Raw genomic sequence first — 12,559 nt, 5'->3', positions numbered from 1 at the left:
GGTGACTAAAAGATCATGTTTGTGGAAAAAATACGAATTTTTTATTTTCACGCCCGGGTGTTATAAACTTCTGTGAAGCACTGGGGGGTCAAAGTGCTCACCACACATCTAGATAAGTTCCTTAGGGGGTCTAGTTTCCAAAATGGTGTCATTTGTGGGGGGTTTCCACTGTTTTGGTACATCAGGGGTTTTCCAAACGCGACATCGTGTCGGATCTCAATTCCAGCCAAAAACGTCAAATGGCGCTGCTTCCCTTCCGAGCTCTGCCATGCGCCCAAATAGTGGTTTACCCCCACATGTGGGGTATCAGCGTACTCAGGACAAATTGCACAATAACTTTTAGGGTCCTGTTACCCTTGGAAAAATAAGAATTGAGGGTGAAAAGATCATTTTTGTGGAAAAAATATGATTTTTTAATTGTATGGCTTTATGTTATAAACTTCTGTGAAGCCCATGGGGGTTCAAAGTTCTCACCACACATCTAGATAAGTTCCTTAGGGGGTCTAGTTTCCAAAATGGTGTCATTTGTGGGGGGTTTCCACTGTTTTGGTACATCAGGGGTTTTCCAAACGCGACATCGTGTCGGATCTCAATTCCAGCCAAAAACGTCAAATGGCGCTGCTTCCCTTCCGAGCTCTGCCATGCGCCCAAATAGTGGTTTACCCCCACATGTGGGGTATCAGCGTACTCAGGACAAATTGCACAATAACTTTTAGGGTCCTGTTACCCTTGGGAAAATAAAAATTGGGGTGAAAAGATCATTTTTGTGGAAAAAATATGATTTTTTTTAATTGTACCGCTGTACGTTATAAACTTCTGTAAAGCCCTTGTGGGTTCAAATTTCTCAACACATATCTAGATAAGTTCCTTGGGGGGTCTAGTTTCCAAAATGGGGTCACTTGTAGGGGGTTTCCACTGTTTAGGTACATCAGGGACTCTCCAAACGTGACATGGCGTCCGATTTGAATTCCAGCCAATTTTGCATTGAAAAAGTCAAACGGCGCTCCTTCCATTCTGAGCTCTGCCATGCGCCGAAACAGTCGTTCCCCCCACATATCAGGTATCTGCGTACTCAGGACAAATTGCACAATAACTTTTGCAGTTCAATTTCTTCTGTTACCCTTGGTAAAATAAAAAAAATTGAACCTGAAGTATTTTTTTTTATGAAAAAAAGTTAGATGTTCATTTTTTTTAAATATTCAAAAAAATTCCTGTGACGCACCTAAAGGGTTAATAAACTTCTTGAATGTGGTTTTGAGCACCTTAAGGGGTGCAGTTTTTAGAATGGTGTCACTTTTGGGTATTTTCTATCATATAGACCCCTCAAAGTGGCTTCAAATGTGATGTGGTCCGTAAAAATAAAATGGTGTTGTAAAAATGAGAAATCGCTGGTCAACTTTTAACCCTTATAACTTCCTAACAAAAAAAAATTTTGGTTCCAAAATTGTGCTGATGTAAAGTAAACATGTGGGAAATGTTAGTTATCAAGTTTTTTGTGTGCCGTATCTCTGTGATTTAAGGGCATAAAAATTCAAAGTTGGAAAATTGCGAAATTTTCAAAATTTTCGCCAAATTTCCGTTTTTCTCACAAATAAACGCAAGTTATTTGAATGAAATTTTACCACTAACATGAAGTACAATATGTCACGAGAAAACATTGTCAGAATCACCGGGATCCATGGAAGCGTTCCAGAGTTATGACCTCATAAAGGTACAGTGGTCAGAATTGTAAAAATTGGCCCGGTCATGAACTTGCAAACCACCCTTGGGGGTGAAGGGGTTAAAAAGTATTTTAAAAAGAGGCTTTGTGCTACCAATGCAAGACCAAGCACCAAATATGGCACACGTTTTTGGGTGCAATGTCAGTCAAGTAATAAGCAGTATGGAATTAAGCCCCCCCATACACGTTGGATAGCTGTTGTTCGGATGGCCAGCTACATTCACATGGACGTGTTAGGCTACGTGTAGCATGGAGTTTCGGATGCATGCAGCCAACCTCAACATGTCCTACCACCTCAAGGCCACAAATTGAGTGTTTAGAGAGTTTTTTTTACCTCAATATTTGTAAGCCAAAATCAGGAATGGAACAGTCAAAGGAAAAGCATAAGAGGAACACGTGCACCACTATTTTTTCACTCTCTCCCGGTTTTAGTTGACAAATACTAAGGTAAGAAATGTATCAAATACTCAGCGTGTGAACAAGGCCTAATTGCTTCGGGACAGAGATGTAATGGAAAATATTAGATATTATTATTCATGAATTCTGAAGTCTATAAAAATCAAACCTCTGTGCATCCAGAAAATAAGAGGTACAATGAAGCACAGTACATGTCAATGTCATTTTATTGGAGATCCATTTAGATCTATACTAGAGCTGAGTAAAGTACATAAGGGCCAGGGGAGCAAAATGTATCTTTGAAAGCAATTGGAAGCCTCCAGTGTTGGATACAGCCATAGTCCTCCTACTTTACATACTCTATTTGAACAGCACAGCTGCATATACTAGGTTAGCTTCGAGATCACAAGAAAATGACAAAAACATTCAAATATATTTTTACATCTATCCCTGTGTGGCACAGCCAAAAGTTTTTACCATAACCAGGTTCCCCGCATCATGTTCCCACATGCTTTATGCATCCATTAGACCTCTGTGTTTGTACTGTTACACACTTAACATTATGGCTGGTCCATACAATCAGGGTAACTGTTACCACCCACCTTTCGTGTCTACCTCTTTCCTCATAGACTGTAAGCTTGCGAGCAGGGCCCTCACTCCTCTTGGTATCTGTTATAATCTATGTGATTATTGTTATGCTGTAATGTCTATTGTCTGTACAAATCCCCTCTGAAATGTAAAGTGCTGCGGAATATGTCGGCGCTATAGAAATAAAATTTATTATTATTATTATTATTACATACATGTAATCACAAATTTACTTTTCACTAAGTCTTCCATCCAATTTAATTTTAAAACATTTTGCCAACTTAGCAGTTAGATCATCCCAAGAGAAGCAAATACAAGCCCCACAGTCTAAATGCTATGGAATAAAATTAGGATTTCTTGTTTTCCCTGTGCAGTCTGTAATAACAAGTGTAGCATCTGAAAAGTGCTCATCTAGTGTCATATTGCAAGAAGAAACTGAGTGTAATAGTGTACAAAAAAATCTGCAATAACTGGTGCTAGATTGAAACCCAAGTCATTTTCTCATTGTTCAGAAACAGCTTTAAGAGTTTTTTTTTACCCTGGCGAAAGTAAAAAAAAATAAGTCTAAATGAAATTTTTTGTGAAAGAAAAGTAAATGTTTATTTTTTCCTTCCACATTCCATTAATTCCTGTGAAGCACCTGAAGGGTTAATAACCTTCTTGAATGTGGTTTTGAGTACCTTGAGGGGTGCAGTTTTTAGAATGAGGTCACATTTTGGTATGTATGAGGTGGTCCTTTAAAATGGTTTTAGAAATGATGTTGTAAAAATGAGAAATTGCTCGTTTTCGTTAACTTTTAACCCTCATAACAAAAATTTTCAAACATTGTACTGATGTAAAGTAGACATGTGGGAAATGTTATTTATTAACTATTTTATGTGACACCACACTCTTATTTAAGAGCATAAAATTTAAAAGTTTGAAAATTTTCAAAATTTTCGCCAAATTTCCGATTTTTCACAAATATGCGCAAACCATATCAAAAAAATGTTTTACTACTATAATGAAGTATAATATGCTATGAGAAAACATTCTCAGAATCAGTGGGATCCATTGTAGCGCTCCAGAGTTATGACTTCATAAAGTGACAGTGATCAGAATTGTAAAAATTGACCTGATCAGGAAGGTGAAAACAGGCTTCAGGGTGAAGGAGTTAAATATTTAGAAAAACATATAATTTCATTTTTTTCTGCATACAATACATACCCATTATAATCTATGGTGTTCTTCACATGTCCGTGTTTTTCACAGACATTGTATCCACAGAAAACACATAAAGGCTTGTCTGTTTTTTTCCAGCAGCATGGATGACAAGGGCCAGTACAAGTCTATGGATATGTAAAAAACACATGCAACACTTGCAAAATATAGGAGTAGATTTATAATCTATTTCTTTCTTTATCCATGCAAAAAGGTGTATGCAACAGTAAATGGCACCACGGAAAACATCTTGTCACACAAACAATAAGTTTATCATGTTTGATGAAAACCAACAACACTTATGGCTCTCAGTATATGTTGGGACAAAAACAATTTTTTTTCAAGTATTGATTGTACAAAAGTAAAGGAACAGTTCTAAACCAGAAAAATGGTGTGTCCTAAAGGCTATAGTGTAAGTCCTGAAGGAAAAAAAGAATTGATATTTTGTGGTTATCAATAATCTTGTCATCACCAATTATTATAAATAAAAAAAACTGGCCTGATTCATTAAAGAGGTTGTCCACTACTAGGAAAACCCCTTCACAATCTGAATGTTTACCCCATTAAAATAAAAACACTTAGGCCGGGATCACACATGCGAGAAATACGGCTGAGTCTCGCATGTTAATACCTGGCACTGCCGCCGGCACTCTGGAGCGGAGCGTTCAGCTGCACAGCAATTCATGGAGCCACATGCTCCACTCCTGAGTATTAGTCGTATTAACATGCGAGACTCGGCTGTGTTTCTCACATGTTTGATCCCGCCCTTATACTCACATCCTGTCCCAGTGCCATTCAAGCGATCTCAGCAATTGTGTTCCCATGGCTCACGTGAAGTTACATTTGTGAAACAGAAAAAAACTTGTGGGATATTCCAAGCACTGCCAGAATACTGGAATAAAACACCTTAAAAGTGCAACTTGCACAAAACAAAATGTGAGTTTTGGCATTTTTAGTGAGTACAGCTGGGATAAAATGGGGAGTGGAGAAGAATGTACAATAAATTCATCAAAAGTTGAAGCATAACTGAACGCCAGTGCTGATTGGGTCCGGGGCTCATGTGATGTTGTTATGACATGTGTGTCCAATCAGCATCGGTGTCACTGTCCTTCAGATATATAAGCAGTGTCAGACTGGGGTGCCAAGGGCCCACTGGTAACAATGACTTTGGGGGCCAATTTTTCACCTGCATGCAAATATTACACGACCCTGGTTCACAAATTTACTTATATCGCCATATAATAATAAACTGGGTAGTTTGGTGAATGAATGAGATGCTGCTTTTTTTCTGTACAGAGTGAATCAAGTGAATTCTGACAAGTATTGCTTATACATTAAGGTTGGGGGTCCAGATCTGCACAGGGGCCCACTGGAAGATTCCCCTGTTCCCATATGGGTCAGTTTGAGCCTGCAATTAAGTAATCTATAGGAAGTGTGCGGTCTCACTTCCTGTTGATTTCTTGTACATTTGAAGACGGTAACAGTGACACCCGAGCTGATTGGGTGCAGGGCTTACGTGATGTAACAAACTAACATGAGTGCCGACATCTCTATTACGGTGCCAACACGGAATGTGAGTATAAGTGTTTTTATTTTAACGGCTGCAAACATTCAGATTGAGAAGAGGTTGACCTAGTAGTAGACAACCCCTTTAACCCCTTTCCTACAATGGACATAATATTCTGTCCATGTGACCCTGGACCTAATTCCCATGGACGGAATATTACATCATAGCGATCAGCGGCGCCCCTCGTGGTGAGCGCCGCTGATCGTGGCCGGGTGTCAGCTGATTATCACAGCTGACACATGGCACAATGTGTCAGGGGTGGTCACGGACTACCCCCGACATGTTAACCCCTTGCACACCGCTATCAAACACGAACGCGGTGTACCGGGGGTTAAAGGGAAGCATCGGCAGGGAGGGGGATCCCTCCGTGCTTCCCTGAGCCCCCCACAGCAGCGCAATGTGCAGCACTGCTGCGGGGGGCTCCATCCCTGCAGGTCCCCGGATCCAAGATGGAGATGGGGACCTTCGGGGCCTGCAGGCAGCTGGCTTCCTCAGTGCCTGCAAAGCGCAGGCACGAGGAAGCCTTGTGCAGTGCCTGTGACAGATCGCTGATCTGTCACAGTGATCAGTGATGTGACAGATCAGCCATCTGTCACATGACAGTTATGTCCCCCCTGGGACAATGTAATAAAGTTAAAAAAAAGTGTAAAAATAATTTTTAAAAATCGCTAAATTAAAAAAAAAAATATTCCCAAATAAATTCATTTTTTGGAAATAAAAAAAACAAAACAATAAAAGGACACATATTTGGTATCACCGCATCCGTATCGACCCGCCCTATAAAACCGTCCCATTAGTTAACCCCTTTAATGAACCCCTTAAAAAATAAAAATAAAAAACAAAGCAAAAAATAACGATTTATTATCATACCGCCAAACAAAAAGTGCAATAACGCGCGATCAAAAAGACGCATATAAATATCCATGGTACCACTGCAAACGTCATCTTGTCCCGCAAAAAACGAGCCACCATGCAGCAAAAAAATAAAAAAGTTATAGCTCACAGAATAAAGCGATGCATAATAATTATTTTTTATATGGAATTGTTTTCATTGCATAAAAGCGCCAAAACATAAAAAAAGACCTAAATGAGGTATCGCTGTAACCGTACTGACCCGAAGAATAAAAACAATTTATCAATTTTACTGCAGGCGGAACGGTGTAAACGCACCCCCCAAAAGAAATTCATGAAACACTGGTTTTTGTTCTTTCTGCGTCACAAAAATCGGAATAAAAAGCGATCAAAAGATGTCACGTGCCCAAAAATGATACCAATAAAAACGTCAACTCGTCCCACAAAAAATAAAACCTCACATGACTCGGGGGTCAAAATATGAAAAAATTATAGCTCTCAATATGTGGTGATGCAAAAACTATTTTTACAATAAAAAGCGTCTTTTAGCGTGTGACAGCTGCCAAACATAAAAACCACCATAAATAGTAAATCAAACCCCCCGTTATCACCCCCTTAGTTAGGGAAAAATAATAAAATTAAAAGAAAATGTATTTATTTCAATTTTCCCATTAGGATTAGGGTTAGGGCTAGGGCTAGGATTAGGGCTAGGGTTAGGGCTAGGGCTAGGGTTAGGGCTAGGGTTAAGGCTAGAGTTAGGGCTGAGATTAGGGTTAGGGGTGTGTTGGGGTTAGGGTTGGAGTTAGAATTGGGGGTTTCCACTGTTTGGGCACATCAGGTGCTCTCCAAATGCAACATGCCGTCTGATCTCAATTCCAGCCAATTCTGCGTTGAAAAAGTCAAATGGTGCTCCTTCCCTTCCAAGCTCTGCCATGCGCCCAAACAGTGGTTTAACCCCACATATAGGGTATCATCCTACTCAGGACAAATTGCCAAACAACTTTTGGGGTCCAAATTCTCCTGTTACCCTTAGGAAAATAAAAAATTGGGGGCAAAAATATCATTTTTGTGGAAAAAAATGATTTTTTATTTTCACGCCTGGGCGTTATAAACTTCTGTGAAGCACTTGGGGGTTCAATGTGCTCACCACACATCTAGATAAGTTCCGTGGGGGGTCTAGTTTCCAAAATGGGGTCACTTGTGGGGAGTTTCAATAGTTTAGGTATATCAGGGGCTCTCCAAACGCACATGACACCTGCAGACCATTCCATCAAAGTCTGCATTCCAAAACGTCACTACTTCCCTCCTGAGACCCGACGTGTGCCCATACAGTAGTTTTCTCCCACATATGAGGTATCAGCGTACTCAGGACAAATTGGACAACAACTTTCGGGGTCCAATTTCTCCTGTTACCCTTGGGAAAGTAAAAAAAATTGGGGACTAAATGATCATGTTTGTGGAAAAAATACGATTTTTTTATTTTCATGCCCGGGCCTTATAAACTTCTGTGAAGCCCCTGGGGGTTCAAAGTGCTCACCACACATCTAGATAAGTTCCTTAGGGGGTCTAGTTTCCAAAATGGGGTCATTTGTGGGGGGTTTCCACTGTTTAGGTACATCAGGGGCTCTCCAAAATCAACATGACACCCGCAGACCATTCCATCAAAGTCTGCATTCCAAAAAGTCACTACTTCCCTTCAGATCCCTGACATGTGCCCATACAGTAGTTTTCTCCCACATATGGGGTATCAGCGTACTCAGGACAAATTGGAGAACAACTTTTGGGGTCCAATTTCTCCTGGTACCCTTTAATTGTACCGCTGTACGTTATAAACTTCTGTGAAGCCCTTGTGGGTTCAAAGTTCTCACCACACATCTAGATAAGTTCCTTGGGGGGTCTAGTTTCCAAAATGGGGTCACTTGTGGGGGGTTTCCACTGTTTAGGTACATCAGGGGCTCTCCAAACGTGACATGGCGTCCGATCTGAATCCCAGCCAATTTTGCATTGAAAAAGTCAAACGGCGCTCCTTCCATTCTGAGCTCTGCCATGCGCCGAAACAGTGTTTCCCCCCCACATATCAGGTAACAGCGTACTCAGGACAAACTGCACAATAACTTTTGCAGTCCAATTTCTCCTGTTACCCTTAGTAAAATAAAAAAAATTGAACCTGAAATATTTTACTTGAGAATAAAAGTTAAATGTTCATTTTTTTTAAATATTCAAAAAAATTCCTGTGACGCACCAAAAGGGAAAATAAACTTCTTGAATGTGGTTTTGAGCACCTTGAGGGGTGCAGTTTTTAGAATGGTGTCACTTTTGGGTATTTTCTATCATATAGACCCCTCAAAGTGGCTTCAAATGTGATGTGGTCTGTAAAAATAAAATGGTGTGGCAAAAATGAGAAATCACTGGTAAACTTTTAACCCTTATAACTTCCTAACAAAAAAAAATTTTGGTTCCAAAATTGTGCTGATGTAAAGTAAATATGTGGGAAATGTTATTTATTAAGTTTTTTGTGTGCTGTATCTCTGTGATTTAAGGGCATAAAAATTCAAAGTTGGAAAATTGCGAAATTTGAAAAATTTTCACCAAATTTCCTTTTTTTTCACAAATAAACGCAAGTTATTTGAATGAAGTTTTACCACTAACATGAAGTACAATATGTCACGAGAAAACAATGTCAGAATCACCGGGATCCATACAAGTGTTTCAGAGTTATTACCTCATAAAGGGACAGTGGTCAGAATTGTAAAAATTGGCCCGGGAGTTAACGTGCAAACCACCCTTGGTAGTGCAGGGGTTAAGCATGACATTTTGTATGGCAGTCTTTATCATGGGAGTAAGTAAGCTGTGACTAAGAAGCAGATGCCTTTTTATCATAGCAATGTGTACCTCTTACTCTGGTATTCTGGTCAAAACAAGTTCATGTATTGGCCTTTGGTTTGCAGTTCTGAATGCAACGCACAACTACGACCATAGTGTCATGGCGTATACACCAAAATTTTAGCTTGTAAAAAAGATTCTTAATTAATTAAAACCATAAACAATTTTTGACCACAATGTTTAGAATCATGAAATTCTCCACTGATTGGACCAATAGCTAGCCTTTTTTTTAGTCCTTTTCCAAGAAAAGGAAAACATAACAAGAGATATTTCTTTGGTTTACTGTCAAAATCAACAAAATTAGCAATTAGATTCAGGAATTTCCTGCGCCTTTCCACGAATAATCATTGTTATTATTTGAAACTAAATTATATTGCAAGCTGAATATTTTTGTGGGTCAGTTACATTAAAGGAAAGACTTCAGATTGGTCCTTTTTGTGCAATATATCTGTAAATGAAGAACGCTGACTATGGCTGCTAACTGTTGCGTGTCTTTTCTCAAGTAACATATTTTAGAAGAAATGAACATTCCCCAATCTCAGTTTATGTCAATACGTTTACGTCGCCTGACTCACCCTGGGAATCGAAAATTGCTGCAAGCTTTACAATTACGTTTTTGTTGTAGCTAATATTTTGCTGATAATGGGACATATAAAGCAGCCTATTGCTCTATTGATTTGTAAGTGCCAAGAAAAACAAAGGCTACGGCGCAGAACTTGAAGAAGTGCAAAATATTTATGAATTCTAATCTCCAGCACATGAATAAATACATCTGACAAACTGCAGAGTACCTTACAAGGGCCTTCCCTGACCTCCGTAATTGAAGTTCAATTGCATGTGCAGTGTTTAGAGAGCCAAAGCTCGTCCTGCCAATGTTTAGCGCTCTGTTCCTCCATTAAACTCTGATTTATAAAGCTAAACAACAGATAATAGGAAGTAATTGTTTTATTAATCACTGCCACGTGCATGTGGAAAATATATTTATGGACCTGTAATTCAGTCTCTTACTTTTATAATATATTCTGTTTAACAAACAAATAAAGTTACAATCTGTACTGTAAAGCATGTAACTATGAAATAAAGGGAAAAATAGCATTCCTGCTCTAGATAATAAGAATAAATTGAGATACATAATTTGGCCAATTCATGCATGCCCAGCAGCCAACGACAAAGCCATCTCTGGTTTACTGGGAACATAAGTATCTAGTGTGAATACTTCTGTCAGGCTAAAGCCTGAATTTATGGGTAGGTAGGATCCTGCTGCAATTAAAGCCCTCACGGGCTGGAGGGTGCAGTGATCCATTAGAGAGCTAATGTACAAATAGCAAAAAAACTGACTAGCTCTTCCAAATCAGAAAACTAGTGTGTAGAACTGTAAACGAGGAGTAGCCATCTCTATATATAGCAAACAAAGTTGCACTTTACTTGTTTGCTATATATAGAGATGGCTTCTCCTAGCTTCCCATTTTTCTGGATGAATGATTATTTATATGCTCCTGTGAACCTTCTTTAACAGTGAAAAACATATTATAATCAGCTTTAAAGGGAATCTGTCAGCAGGTTTTTGCAATGTAAACTGAAGACAGCATGCGGTAGGGGCTGAGACACAGAGATGATTGATGTGTCATATATTATCCTATGTGATGTTGTGATTAGAATTGCTGGACTACACTAGTCTGACCACGTTCCTCCCCCTGTGATAAGCAGCTCAGTGTTAATATCTATTGTATGTAGAGAGCCTGGTGTGGGCGGGGTTAGCTTTCTCAGCTCTGCTGCATTGCTAAATCTAAAAGGTCTGATGTGTCAGAACTATTGCACCCAGTAAGTGATACATCGCTGGAATTGAAGGAATGACACAGACTCCATTAATTAATCTAAGTTAAACCATACTCCCTTCATCACTCAGTCCAATGTCTCCTGTAACAGAATTAAAATAAAAAACCACAATATTCCTTACCTGTCCGCCTAGAAGATAATAATCCATTTGTCTCATGATGGGTCTAGGTCTGCTACATCTAGATGGCAGGCAGCATTGCTTCGTGATGCGACTATACAGCCTGCCATGCAGCAGACACACTGAACAGCATGTGTTACCACTGCTCAGTATCTCGTGGTGACCTCCTATGACATGACTGACGTCACCACGAGCATGAGAAAGTTCTCATGCTCGCAGTGCCATCAGAAAGGTCCTGGATGCTCACAGCCAATGAACTCAGTTCAACTCACTGACATTGGTCCCCCAGCCTAAAAATAGCAGCCTGCATCCACCCCAGAAAAAGCGCATCTATTAGATGAGCCAATTCTGGAGATTTGCCCAGCTCTTCCCACTTGCCTTGTGGTGGTGGCAAGTGGCATTCATATTTATGGGGTTCATGTCACCTTTGTATTTTCCGGTGACATCAAGCCCACGGCTTAATAGCGGAGAGGCTAAGGATACTCTTATCCATTACTAATCCTATAGTTAAATTGTAAATTATCACACAGAAGAATAAAGACCTTTAATTGAAAGAATGACACAGACTCCTTTAATGAATCTAAATTAAAACATACTCATGTTATCACCCATTCCACTGAATCCATGGATTCCTGTAATAAAGCAAAAATAAAAAGCAATCATATCCTTCACCTCTAAATCATCTATCACGGATACAGACACCCCGGAGACCCTCACTTGCTCAGAAACAGACATTTCTTGATAAAGGCTTTATGCTGAAATGTTGATGTGTATGTGTCTGTATACTTTTTTTTGGGCTTGCTGAATTTAAGCAACTTGTTGATATTACAAAATAAACTGGATTATTTTTGCGTGCCTGAGTTAATTATTCATATCCCTCACCTGTCCATCATTCTGTCACACCGAGATCCATGTCTGGGGATAAACAGTTTTCAACCTGAATGGAGTCAAGATGCGACCGTCGAGGCTGAAAACAACTGAGGAATGAGCTGCTGTGAGCGCAGCATCAGTAACTAGTGGTGACATCATCGAGGTTTCCGCTGGTCACTGAGGCCAGGCCCCTGAATTACAGGAATCTCGGTGAGATCAGCGCTGCACAGTGGGACTTTCTATCAAACATGGCTTATGGCGTATTTTGTCAATCTAGCCAATCATTTAAAACTGTTTGGGAAATATATAAATGTGACAATTGCAATTTGTAACTTGTTTTAAAACTAATTTTTTAAGTTTTATTTCACTATTAATAATTCTGCATAAAATACTTTGTTTGCTTTTCTTGTACTGTACTTGCATTTTTCCAACATTTTGCTCTTAGTAACACTGCCTTTTTTTCAAAATTGGTCGAAAAATAAAGCGTGAACAGTGACAAAACAAAGCGCAAAAACTTGTGGAGAGCCTA

The sequence above is a fragment of the Dendrobates tinctorius genome, unplaced genomic scaffold (assembly GCF_039654945.1).
Source record: "Dendrobates tinctorius isolate UK_male_01 unplaced genomic scaffold, ASM3965494v1 ptg000070l, whole genome shotgun sequence".
In the NCBI taxonomy this organism is placed as follows: Eukaryota; Metazoa; Chordata; class Amphibia; order Anura; family Dendrobatidae; genus Dendrobates; species Dendrobates tinctorius.
This window is presented reverse-complemented; position numbering follows the sequence as displayed.